Source organism: Cherax quadricarinatus, chromosome 87, assembly GCF_038502225.1.
Source record: "Cherax quadricarinatus isolate ZL_2023a chromosome 87, ASM3850222v1, whole genome shotgun sequence".
In the NCBI taxonomy this organism is placed as follows: domain Eukaryota; kingdom Metazoa; phylum Arthropoda; class Malacostraca; order Decapoda; family Parastacidae; genus Cherax; species Cherax quadricarinatus.
In genome coordinates this window covers 14,154,553-14,167,469 of record NC_091378.1, presented here as the reverse complement: position 1 = coordinate 14,167,469, position 12,917 = coordinate 14,154,553, and the positions used below count along the sequence as shown (strand labels likewise).

The 12,917-nt window shown below is 37.5% G+C and overlaps 1 protein-coding gene across 5 annotated transcripts in view; it reads left to right on the top strand.

The window, feature by feature from the left end:
- The window catches only part of LOC128703819 (uncharacterized), a 186,633-nt gene extending 175,161 nt beyond the window's left edge, over positions 1–11,472 (top strand). For 4 of the 5 annotated variants that reach the window (XR_011394471.1, XR_011394468.1, XR_011394470.1 and 1 more), the window contains 3 exons: positions 7,810–7,918; positions 9,802–9,992; positions 11,223–11,272. The gene's annotated coding sequence lies outside the window, so the exon portion shown is untranslated. Of the gene's footprint in view, positions 1–7,809; positions 7,919–9,801; positions 9,993–11,222; positions 11,273–11,451 lie in introns of those variants that run through there. The other variant, XR_011394469.1, reaches the window with a different exon arrangement.
- The last annotated feature ends 1,445 nt before the right edge of the window (positions 11,473–12,917 follow it).

The window sequence follows — 12,917 nt, the reverse complement described above, 5'->3', positions numbered from 1 at the left end:
GTTCTTAAGGCTGATGGTCTTGCTCATGGACTCCATGAAGCTGTGAATGTTTTAGACAGGTAATTAATTTTTAAAAAATTTACTATTTTTAAGGTAGAGATTAACTTCCTGCACAAACGTGTCTTATCATAGGGCAGTTGGAATCACTTGGTTGAATCGAGTTGCTCAATGATGATGTAGACTGTGCAGGGGAAATTATCCTCTATAAATGCTCCCTCGGGACCTCTTTCTTAATGTCCTTTTTTTTTTTTTTAAAATAAGTCGGCCGTCTCCCACCGAGGCAGGGTGACCCAAAAAAGAAAGAAAATCCCCAAAAAGAAAATACTTTCATCATCATTCAACTCTTTCACCTCACTCACACATAATTACTGTTTTTGCAGAGGTGCCCAGAATACAACAGTTTAGAAGTATATATGTATACCCCTCCAAACTGCCAATATCCCGAACCCCTCCTTTAGAGTACAGGCATTGTACTTCCCATTTCCAGGACTCAAGTCCGGCTATATAAAAATAACCGGTTTCCCTGAATCCCTTCACTCAATATTACCCTGCTCACACTCCAACAGATCGTCAGGTCCCAAATACCATTCGTCTCCATTCACTCCTATAGAACACGCTCACGCATGCCTGCTGGGAGTCCAAGCCCCTCGCCCACAAAACCTCCCTTACCCCTTCCTTCCAACCTTTTCGAGGACGGCCCCTAGCCCGCCTTCCTTCCCCTACAGATTTAAATGCTCTCCATGTCATTCTACTTTGATCCATTCTTTCTGAATGACCAAACCACCTCAACAACCCCTCTTCAGCCCTCTGACTAATACTTTTATTAACTCCACACCTCCTAATTTCCACACTCTGAATTTTCTGCATAATATTTGCACCACACACTGCCCTTAGACAGGACTTCTCCACTGCCTCCAACTGCCTCCTGGTTGAGCTAAAATGGATGATACATACTGTATTTAGTTTGTAGGGGCTTACCTGTAGACAGTTGGCTCCAGATTAGGCCTCCCAGTTCAGTCTGATCAATAAGGCTATATAGTGCTGCTTGCATGCAATATCAGGAACTGATTTGAGAAACCTCATAAGTTCCCTTTTGATTTTCTTTCTTTTTGGGTCACCCTGCCTCGGTGGGAGACGGCCGACTTGTTAAAAAAAAATTAATAATAATAATAATTATGTGTAATAATAATTATATATAATAATAATAATAATGACAATCACTCTGGAGTGTTAAATGTCAGCTACAAAACCTGTACAAAATACATATGACATTTAAACTGCTCCAGAGTGATTATTTATTATTTTTATGGTTACAGTGGACCCTTGACCAACAATGGCATTGATTAACGATAAATCCGACCAGCGATACATTTTAACGCAAAAATTTTGCCTCGACTTGCGCTAAAAAACTCGACCAACACTATTCGTTCCGTCTGAGACGCGTCCACTTCTGGCCAGTGTTTACAAGCCAGCCAGCCACCGCGGTCGCTTCCAAGCATACAATCAGAACATTTCATATTATCACAGCCCTTTTAGTGATTGCACCTGCAATTAATTTTTAATTTTTTTACATTGAGAGCAAGTTTATGATCAGGGCTCTTGACAGTAAAAGGGTTAAGCCAATTCCATTTCTCCAGTCAACCAGATTCTTAGCTGTTTCACTTGTTTACCTACCACTCTGTCAATTAAACACAAGAAATTGCTCATTCAGTTATTTCATCTACCTTATACATTACATTGAAGTCAGTAATTTGGCCAGTTTTACACAAAATTAAAAAAATAAAAATTTAAAAAAATCCAAAATAAACTATACATTCCTGTCAGAAAACATTTCCTCTTTTTATAAATCATGTCCCTAGGCCTTTCTGTTAAACTTGACTTCCATTTTGAATTCATAATCACACAAAATAGAAGATTTACTCTATTTCTCAGATAAAATATAATCATGAATGATTGGTCATGGTTTATGGTGTCAAAATAGTTGAATCAGACCTATTAAAAACCCATAAGACAGACAAGGGGTGAAGGGAGTGCCTTGTCTATCCTCAAGAAAATCAGAAGTAGTTAGGTCTAAGGGAGGGATCCCAGTCGTATGTAGCATCTTGCCTAGAAAAGGAGTGGGCAATGAATGGATGTCTAGGGCAATTGGTATAAATTGCTGGCTAGACAGGTACTGCAAGGAACTTGCAATCCCATTCATTGATAACTGGGACCTATTCTTTGGCAAACATGATATGTATGCAAGGGATGGGGTTCATCTCTCTGGGGATGGAGTGGTTGCATTAGCCAATTCAATTGAGAGGGTAATTGATGACTTGTCTAGGAATTTAAACTGATAGATTATAGAGGCATGGGTGTTTGTGGGAAACAATCAGGCTGCAGCATTAGGGTTAAAAACAGCAGTTATTACTGGGATACCTCAGGGATATGTTTAAAAGACAATATTCAAAATAAAGTTGCTAGTAATGGCAAATCAATTGATCAACAAACAGAGGGATAGTAGAGGGCAACGAGTGACTAGCTCCCTTAAGGTTTACTATACAAATAGTAGGAGTCGAAGAAAAAAGATAGATGAGCTAAGATTACTTGCAAGTGTAGGTAATATAGATATTATTGGTATAACAGAGACCTGGTTCAACCTGAAAGATAGAGAAATGCCTTCTGAATGCAACATACAGGGTTATAAACTATTCCACACTGATAGGGTCAGCAGGAAGGGTGGTGGTGTGGCCATGTATGTCAGAGAAAATTTAAATTGTTGTCTTAGACATGATATAAGATTAGAAACATCGAACACACAATCTGTTTGGCTACAGTTTCTCGAGGGACATGACAAATTAATTTTGGGTGTGATTTATAGGCCCCCAAACCTTGATAGGGAGGGCAGTAAGCTGTTATGGGATGAAATTCATAAGGCATCTAGATATGAAAATGTTGTGATAATGGGAGATTTTAACTTTAGACAAATTGATTGGAACAATATGACTGGAAATCTTGAGTCTAGCGACTTTCTTGATACGGTTCAGGATTGCTTTTTAGAACAGGTTGTGACAGAACCAACTAGAGGAAACAATATGCTTGACTTGGTTCTTGCCAACAAAGATTCACTAATTAATAATCTTGAGGTTAATGATGAGCTTGGGGAAAGTGATCACAAATCACTTAGTTTTAATATATCATGGAATTACCCAGATAACTGCAATCAAATCTCTGTCCCAGATTTTCGCTTGGCCGACTTCATGGGACTGAAAAATTACCTGGGTGGGCTAAATTGGGATGTCCTGACTATGGGTCAGGTAGGTGATCTTGGTTGCCAATATGACGTTTTTCAGAGCATAGTTCTAGCTGCCCAGACAACTTTTGTTCTGAGTAGGGAAATTAGATCTAACAAAAATGATCCCAAATGGATGAACAATAGATTAAAACATCTCATTGGTCAAAAGAGAGGCATATATAGGCGTATCAAAACAGGGGATGGGCAATTAAGAAATCAATATATTCAATTAAAGAGAGAAGTAAAGAAAGGAATAAGAAAAGCAAAAAGGGATTATGAGGCTAAAGTCGCAAGGGATTCAAAGATTAACCCAAAAGGGTTCTTCCAGGTATACAGAAGTAAGATTAGGGACAAGATTAGCCCACTTAACCCTTTGACTGTCGCGGCCGTATATTTACGTCTTACGAGGTACCGTGTTTGACGTATATATACTCATAAATTCTAGCGGCTTCAAATCAAGCAGGAGAAAGCTGGTAGGCCCACATGTGAAAGAATGGGTCTGTGTGGTCAGTGTGCACCATATAAAAAAAAATCCTGGAGCACGCAGTGCATAATGAGAAAAAAAAACTCCAACCGTTTTTTTAATTAAAATGCCAACTTTGTGGTCTATTTTTGTATAGTACTTATGGTTGTATTCTCGTTTTCTTGGTCTCATTTGATAGAATGGAAAACATATTGATTGATTTTACTATAAAAAGAACCTGGAAATGGAGCTCAACGTAGGGGAAATGTTTGATTTTTGCCAATGTTCAAAAGTAAACAAATGATGTCATTGTCAAATAAATGTCCAACTAACCATTCTAATATGCAGTCATGAATGGGTTGATGTTATTTATACAATTATTACAGTATTGCAGTAGTCTGCATAATAGTAAGTCTTCTATTTTTTGCTTGAATAAAAATTCAAAATAGAAAGCAAGAGTAATATCAGAAGGGCCTGGAGACATGACTGATGAACAAAGAAAATGTTATTTTTGAGCCAGGAATGTCTGCATTGTTCATTCTGGACCTTATTTTGAAATTGCCATATTTTCATAGACCCATCCGCTGACACGTCCACTGCCAAATATCTGAATACATTCACGTCCTCCATACTCTCTCCCTCCAATCTGATATCCAATCTTTCATCACCTAATCTTTTTGTTATCCTCATAACCTTACTCTTTCCTGTATTCACTTTTAAAAGTAGTACATATTTTGGAAGTTACTCCTGTAATGGGCACTTGGAAGTTGTGGTGCAACTACCCTCACTTGGTGCAGTTGCGGTATTGTGCAGTATATGCAGATTATTGTCTTTAGTATTAGTTTTACTTTTTGTTCGTGTCTGTAGAAATGCTATGCATAATTGTGGGATTTTGCAGGTTGAAGATTTTATTCAGATTATTAACCCATAGAGTTATTAATCCAGGATAACCCAGCAGTCACTATCTGGCTTATTTACATTGAGGTGCTTTAATCCTCTCTCAGGATGAGACCACACAACAGTCAAGGTAACACCCTGGTACTTGCTGTTAGGGGAACGAGGCAACAGATGTAAGGTAACATGCTCAATATTTCCACTTATCCAGTCTCTCAGTTGTGAGCTGAGGCTGCTCTCAATTGAGTTACAAGCAAGCTGAAATAATTAAATCTTGAATCCATCATTGTAACACTTATATAAAGTATATGCTTGGAATAGGTGCATAATTTTAAGTTTTAAGTGCTTGAGCATCCAGCAGGCATGTTAATATGTTAAATAGGAGTGAATGGTGACAGATTTTAATGGATGTGCTGATTGAGTGTGAACAAGGTAACATGAAGCGATTCAGGAAAGCCAGTTGGCCAGTTGGCAGTGCTTCTCAGAGGACAACCTGAGAGTGATGTCAGCATACTTTTAGCAAGACAGCAGCTTAATGAATGATGGTGAACAAGTTTCCTTGCCATATCTGCATAAAGTCTGTGTTCACCATTGTGATTTTCGTCAGCACCGCATTGGTTTGGTCTAGAGATGGGTTGTACATCTCAGAGGAGAGAAGCAGGTAGTTGTCATCTGGTTAGATATTGAGCTCAAATACTACTAGGTGAACTATGATACCTAACCTGAAACATTACCTGCATCTCTTCTTTTGTCCTTGCTCTACCTATACACTCACTTTCTCATTACTCTAGACTTGAAGCTTAGTCTCCAAATGAAATGTTATTCTTAATAAAATACTTGTATTGCTGGTGTCCTTACAGAAAAATGTAATTTTTTTTTTTTTTTTTTTTTTTGCCTTTAATGAAATGCACGTAATATTTAATTCAGAAGCCTTGTCAGTCATTAAAAACAATTCATGAGCTTGTTTGAAGAAATAACTTTTTGAACAGCAGGCCATCCTGTAATTCACCATGTCTGATGTGGCTAGCTGAGATGATTGTAATTTGTTTATTCTAGGATACTTTTTTTGTATTTTTAAGCGTTTAGTTAATATAAGCTGCTATGAAAGATTTCTTGTGACTTGATATTTGTGAAGTTTGTTCCTCTAAACTTATGGGGCATCATTGTTGAACATGAAACTAAATTATAAATAGGCTGTTTATAGTTTTCCTCCAAATATTAATAGTGAAAAAATAAATGCTTGAGTAGCCTCAATAACTGAGAGGCCTTCCTAAATAATTATATACATAGTAGATACCTTGTGCACTTGTATGAAATTTTCTCATATCTTAATTGTTCATTTGTACTTTGCAAGTGAAAACCACTGAACTTCACCCTATATTTGACAAGTCTTCATGCAGGATTGATGGTATTACTTTTTATTGAAAGATAATGGTAATGCACAATAAATATAAAAAGTTGGCACTATTTTGTTTTAACCTCGGTTGTAGAACTTAATTTGTTCCAGATGTTGGTTCAACAACCAAACCAATTTTTCCCATAAAAAATAAAGAGAATTTATCTATTCCAGACCAAAAATGTCAGTATTATAATTTATTAATAATAATGCTGTATACTAACTACTATATAAAACAATGTATAAAATTATACAGTGCATGGAAACTGTAAAAATTGAATACTAAATGAAAATCTAACTGAATTACTGTACAGTAAAGGAAAATTTAACTGAAATACTTTGCAGTAAGTGAAAATTTAACTGCCTCTTACCTGTCAACGGAGAGCTAATGGCAAAATTCTAGCGGCTTCAAATCTTGAGGGAGAAAGCTGGTAGGCCTACATGTGAGAGAATGGGTCTGCATGGTTCGCGTGCACATTATAATAAAAAATCCTGCAGCACACAGTGCATAATGAGAAAAAACTCTGACCATGTTTTTGGTTTATAACCGAATTTGCAGTGTATTTTTATATGGTATTTATGGTTGTATTCTCATTTTCTTGGTCTCATTTGATAGAATGAAAGATATATTGCAGAAATATAGATGATTTTCATTGATTTAAAGACTAAAAGCAGCTTGAAATTGAGCCCAAAGTAGCAGAAATATTTGATTATTGCTAATGTTCATGAATAAACAAATCTTGTCACATGTCCAATACACATCAACTGGTGGGTCTAATATGCATTCACAAATGTGCTGATATTATTTATACAATTATTACAATTATGCATTAATTTGAATAACAGTAAATCTTCTATTTTTTGTGTCAATAGAAATTCAAAATGAAAAGCAAGTATAATATAACAGGGGCCTGGAGACTTGACTAATGAACAGATACAATGTTATTTTAGTGTCAGGAATGTCTACACTGTTTATGCTGGACCCTATTTTGAAATTGGCCTTTCTTGAATTTTGTGTGAAATTGGCCAAATTAGTAATTTCAGATCACTTTATTGGGTAGTTTGAAATAAGTAAATGGGCAGTTTCTTGTACCCATTCGATAGAATAAAAGGAGTTCTAGCAAAATAGCTATGAGTTTGATTGACTGGAACAATGGAATTGGCCCAAAATAGGGCTCAAAGTTGGTGAAATTGCCGATCCGTAAATGTTGCTGAGACTGCTAACTTCGCTATAGCGTAATTCTGTAAGTTTTCCATTAAAGTTCATACTTTTGGTTTCATTACCTTTACAAGATACATAGCAAGAGTTCAAGAGATGTTTACTGCACCCGTGTTAGTCACTATACTGACTGAAACCCACTGTGTGGACTCTGGTGATTACGTGATCCAAGCATTGTTGGCTGACAACCAAGACCACGTATGAAAACAACAACCGAATTCCTTGTTCGAAAACTGATTTGTTTGACAGCTAGTCCGTTCGACAACCGAGGTTCCACTGTATTTCAAAATTCTCGTCTCTATTCACCACAAGTGTCATTTACGGCCACGTACTCCCCCTATTAATCCATTTAAATCCAGTCTCACAAAATTGTAAAACCACAATTGTAAACAAACCGGGAACAGGTGGGGTTTGAGCTCATAACTCGCTCCCCATGGATTCAAAATCCACCCGTTCTGTGGTTTATCAAATCTAGTGCTTACTATATTCAGGCTGTGAGCAGTAGAATTATTCAGATTTCAATGTGTAAAATATTTATCATTATGTTACACTTCAATTTTCAGATGTAGGTGTTCCTATAGGGGTCAGTGACTCCATGGAAGTGCTAACACAAGCTCTTATGACTGATGATCTTTCTTGTGGACTCCAGGAAGCTCTGAAGGCTTTACACAAGTAATTTATTTATAATAGTTTTTTAGTTGACTATTTTTAAGTCAGATTCACTTCCTGCACAAACGTGTCTTATCGCAGGACTATAAGAATCACTTGGCTGAATCTTGTTGCTCAGTGATGTAGACTGTGCAAGGGAAGGAGAGAAACTATCATCTATACATGCTCCCTCAGGACCTCTTTCTTAATGTCCAATTGTGGTTGAGCTAAAATGAATGAGACAGGTTTAATTTTCTTAACTTTCTCTGAAGACTGCTAAAAACTCACTTTCTTTAGCTGCTTTTTGCAGATTTGCAGACACGTGGTACAATTCTAATCTGCCTAGGTACACCATCACCATCTGCACTTACCAACTCCAACAATGAATCCTTTCCTAGATATTGCTTTACTTGTACTTCAGTAACATATCAAACCTAAGATTTATTTCCTACACACCATTCTCTCAATCCGGGCTATGGGGGCATTGACCCCGAAAACCCTCTTCAGTCATCTCCAGGTGTACACAAATGTGCACATACATTCAGTGGACACTGTTAGGTACACCCTTCTAGTACTGGGTAAGGCCCACTTTTCCCCCCCAGAATTCTTCATGGCATGGATTCAGCAGGGTGCTGGAAACATACCTTAAATTCTTGTCTATGTTGACGTAATAGCATCGTGCAGTTATTGTGGATTTGACGGCTGGAAATTCATGCTTCTAAACTCTCATTGTACCACATCCAAATGTGTATACCAAATGCTGACCTTTCCTTCTGCATGTTGCAGCAGAAATTGTGGTTTCATCAGACCAGGTGGTGCTTTTCCAATCTTCAGCTGTCCATTTTTGGTGAGCCTTTGCCTACTGTAGCCTCAGTTTCCTGTTTTTAGCTGACAGGAGTAGAACCCAGTGTGGACTTCTTCTGCTGCTGTAGCCCATCCACTTCAAGTTCAATGTGTTTTGTGTTCAGAGATATTTTACATACACTGAATGCATTGTTATTTAAATTACTGTTTCCTTTGTTAGCTTGATCTAGTTTGGCCATTCTCCTCTGACCTCTCATTAGCAATGCATTTTTACTCACAGAACTACTGCTCACTGGGTGTTTTTTTCACATCATTCTCTGCTAGAGGTACTCTGGCACCAACATTTATTCCAGTCACTTGTCACATTTCTTCCCGAATCCAAATGGTTTGAACAACTGAACCTCTTGACCATGTTTGCATGCTATCAGGAATGGTGCTGTTGCCACATGATTGGCTACTTGCATTAACAAGCAGGCGTACCTATATAAAGTGGGAACAAGTATACCTAAAAAGTGCCCACCAAGTGTAGTTGCACATGTTGAAGGAACTGTTTAACAACATACATTCAGCCAAAATTTGAAGATGCAGCAATGGTGTTGTCTGCACTTGTAAAAACATGTGGACAAGTTAGAAAAAAATTAAAAACTGAAATGGTTACCAGTGCTGAAAGATGTTTTTCAAAGAAAAGAAGGAACAGGCCTTCAGCAAGATAAGAGATGTAACATACATAAGATTATTAAAAAAAAAAAAAAAAAGAAACTTCATAGTTCCATGAAACAGGAAAAATATTGAAGATGATTTTCTCAGATTTTTATTAAAAAAAAAAAAGATTTTTTGGGGGAAAACCTGTTGTATTCATTGTATTTTGGGATCAATTCTTCTGCCCTCTATTCACTACATACTCTCTTCCATTATTTTACCAGTGTTTCTGCCTTCATTTTCCCTTTAATTTGCAGTGAATAAAAGCATCATTATTTGCCAGTTTCTGTTGTAAATTTGCATCCTTGTTGTGTGTAAACCTTTGTCATCATTAACAGTATAAGACTTGATAATTGAACATTGTATAACATTACTTTGACACCATTTTTTTCCTTCTGTAACAGTCACTAGGTTCTTCTGTGCTTGTTAGCAAATAACTGTGATGAACTTGGCTACTCAAAACTTGAGGCTCTGCATCAGATCAAGCTCCTGAAAGTTGACTCTCACAAGAAGTTAGGAATGGGTTGATGATGCAGGATTAGCCCTGAAGAGGAAGGACTTGCAAGATCATAAGCTGCTTATGCCTGCCTTACCTGTAAGTTCTGGCTGTTCGTGCAAGGCTTTTTTTTTTCACTGCCACCTGTCCTATAAATTCAAATTTCTCAATGTAATTTTTATTTTAGATATTACATTATTGCAACCAGTTATCAGTCCTCATTGTACTGTATATGTTAATGCAACTCACAGTGCTAGAAAAAGTGGCTTTATAACCCTTGAAACATAAAAATTGCTTCCTTTGGTATAGTAAAAAATATGGACAGCAACAAACTCTCTCTTTGTTGTTAGGCAGTGGCTGGGACACTAGCCTCTAAGTTGCCCACTTAGTTCCTTGTTCTTTACACTTGTGAGGAGATGTCAGGAAGTGACATTACAGATGAGAACAGGCTACTATTTGTTTTACTATGTATGGGGTCTTGCATTACATTATCCCAAGACAGTTGGTGATTGTCTTATTGCATTATCAAAGAATTTTAGTTCAAATACTTTGTGTGTAAGTATACATTGTGATTTTGTGATTCTGAAGACAGTTGTCTTGGCAAGAAGCAGGTGATTGACTTATTCATTAATATTCTTGAATAGCTGAGATATATAAACTGTAATCCCTTTTCTGAACACAAGAACAGTGCTCTGTGGCAGGCCTACTGGTTATGCTACCAGGAAGCTCCTGCCTATAATTGTTAATTCCAATTTTCTACAACTACTGACAGACCAGTTATTAATTCTGATATAAAAATAAGCACTAATGGAAAAGCATTAGTGGGCACTATAGTAAGCCTACTGTCCCATGCTTGGCAGAACCATCTCACACAACCATTCACACTTGTGCATCTGGCAGATCCATCTCATACAACCATTCACACTCGTGCATCTGTCAAAACTATAGTTTGTTGCTTTTGTCTACAATACTCTTACCAAAAGTAAACAATCTAATTTGAATCCATTGCTTGAGCATTAGTTAATAGGTGCTACAGTACTCCTGTATTCTTATTAGATTGAAATACTGTACGTATTTTTTTTACTGTTCGTAACCTTGACATAGTGACTCGCACATTACCTTACACATTTGCTAGGCTCAACTTAATCAGAGAACATTAGATTTAGAGACTTTCATTTTTGCATGTACCATCATAATACCATCTCCTAATACAGCACTTGAATTCTCAAATATTTTTTCTATTGTTAAACATTCGTGACCGACATGTACTCAGTCAAGCTTTAGTCAATTATAAACAGTACATAAAAATATGAACTATTTCTATTTTAGGACTGGTAGAGAGACCCAGGCTTATGATAGTCAGTATTTCGGCGTAAGGGACAGTAAACTTGCTCAAAAATTTTTGATATAAATTCATTTTTGTTTGGTTACATATAGTGATGAAATAATCTACAGAAAGACCCATGTTGTTGGTTTAATGAGTCTGAATTGTTGCTTACTGCTTTTGTTTAAAAGGACAGTGTTTTATGTCATCTTAAGTTGTGTCTTGTTTCCTCAGGTGTGCAGTGACAGTGCAAAAGTTCACCAAGTTCAGTGATAAATCAAAACTGTTGGATCTTGTTTTGCTTTTAAATAGTTATATCTTCACATTGATATAAGATAAAAAATAAAGATTGAAATTTAAAATACTTTGTTTTCAATGTTTTTCATCTAGGATAAAAGATAAAAATAAGACAACGGAATATAAATTAAGCATTAGTCTGTTATGATTTAAATTATTATCTATAGAATGGTATATGCCAAGTGATACATCTAATGTTGAGACAAAATAAAAGTGAGCATCCAATTCCTGTGATAAAGGAATTAGTATAGAGTAGTGATGAAAATAATGCAAATGCAGTAAATTCTCAACATGAGACCTGGAACAAAATCCCCTGGGTCAAGCCATTTAGAAACAGACCAAGTCAGTTGATTACAGAACTGTCCAGGAGAGTGCAACGGAAGTGAACTAGCAGCAGCAACACTCACAGCAAGGGGCATTCTTGAGCTTCCCCAGCACTCAGACATTATGTCTGACGCTGGGTGTGCCTCAACAAGGATCCTGTAGTGCTTGCTGCCTTTACACCTTCTGACATCATCTGCTGCTATGCAGCTGCCACACCCTTCGAGCCCAGTGTGGGCAGGGTTTGTGGCAGCACAAAGTGCCTAGCTTCTCCCTCAGAGCCCCGTGCAGGGCAAGGAATGGGGCTAGGCCTGGGGACAGTTGGTCCCAGAATACAAGGAGGTACTTGTACCTCCCCCCATAGTGGACGTTGGTCTGAGACACTCCAACAAAAAGGAGCCAAGGCCAGGCTGGGTGATTCTACAAAGAACTGTCCATTGTTAAAATCTGAAAAAACTCCATGATGCTAATACTAGCACTATATATTTTTTTTTCAACAAGTCGGCCGTCTCCCACTGAGGCAGGGTGACCCAAAAAAGAAAGAAAATCCCCAAAAAGAAAATACTTTCATCATCATTCAACACTTTCTCCACATTCACACATTATCACTGTTTTTGCAGAGGTGCTCAGAATACAACAGTTTAGAAGCATATACATATAAAGATACACAACATATCCCTCCAAACTGCCAACATCCCAAACCCCTCCCCTAAAGTGCAGGCATTGTACTTCCCATTTCCAGGACTCAAGTCTGACTATATCAAAATAACTGGTTTCCCTGAATCCCTTCACTAAATGTTACCCTGCTCACACTCCAACAGATCGTCAGGTCCCAAGTACCATTCGTCTCCATTCACTCCTATCTAACACGCTCAGGCACGCTTGCTGGAAGTCCAAGCCCCTCGCCCACAAAACCTCCTTTAGCCCCTCTCTCCAACCCTTTCGAGGATGACCCCTACCCCGCCTTCCATCCCCTATAGATTTATATGCTTTCCATGTCATTCTACTTTGATCCATTCTCTCTAAATGACCAAACCACCTCAACAACCCCTCTTCTGCCCTCTGACTAATGCTTTTATTAA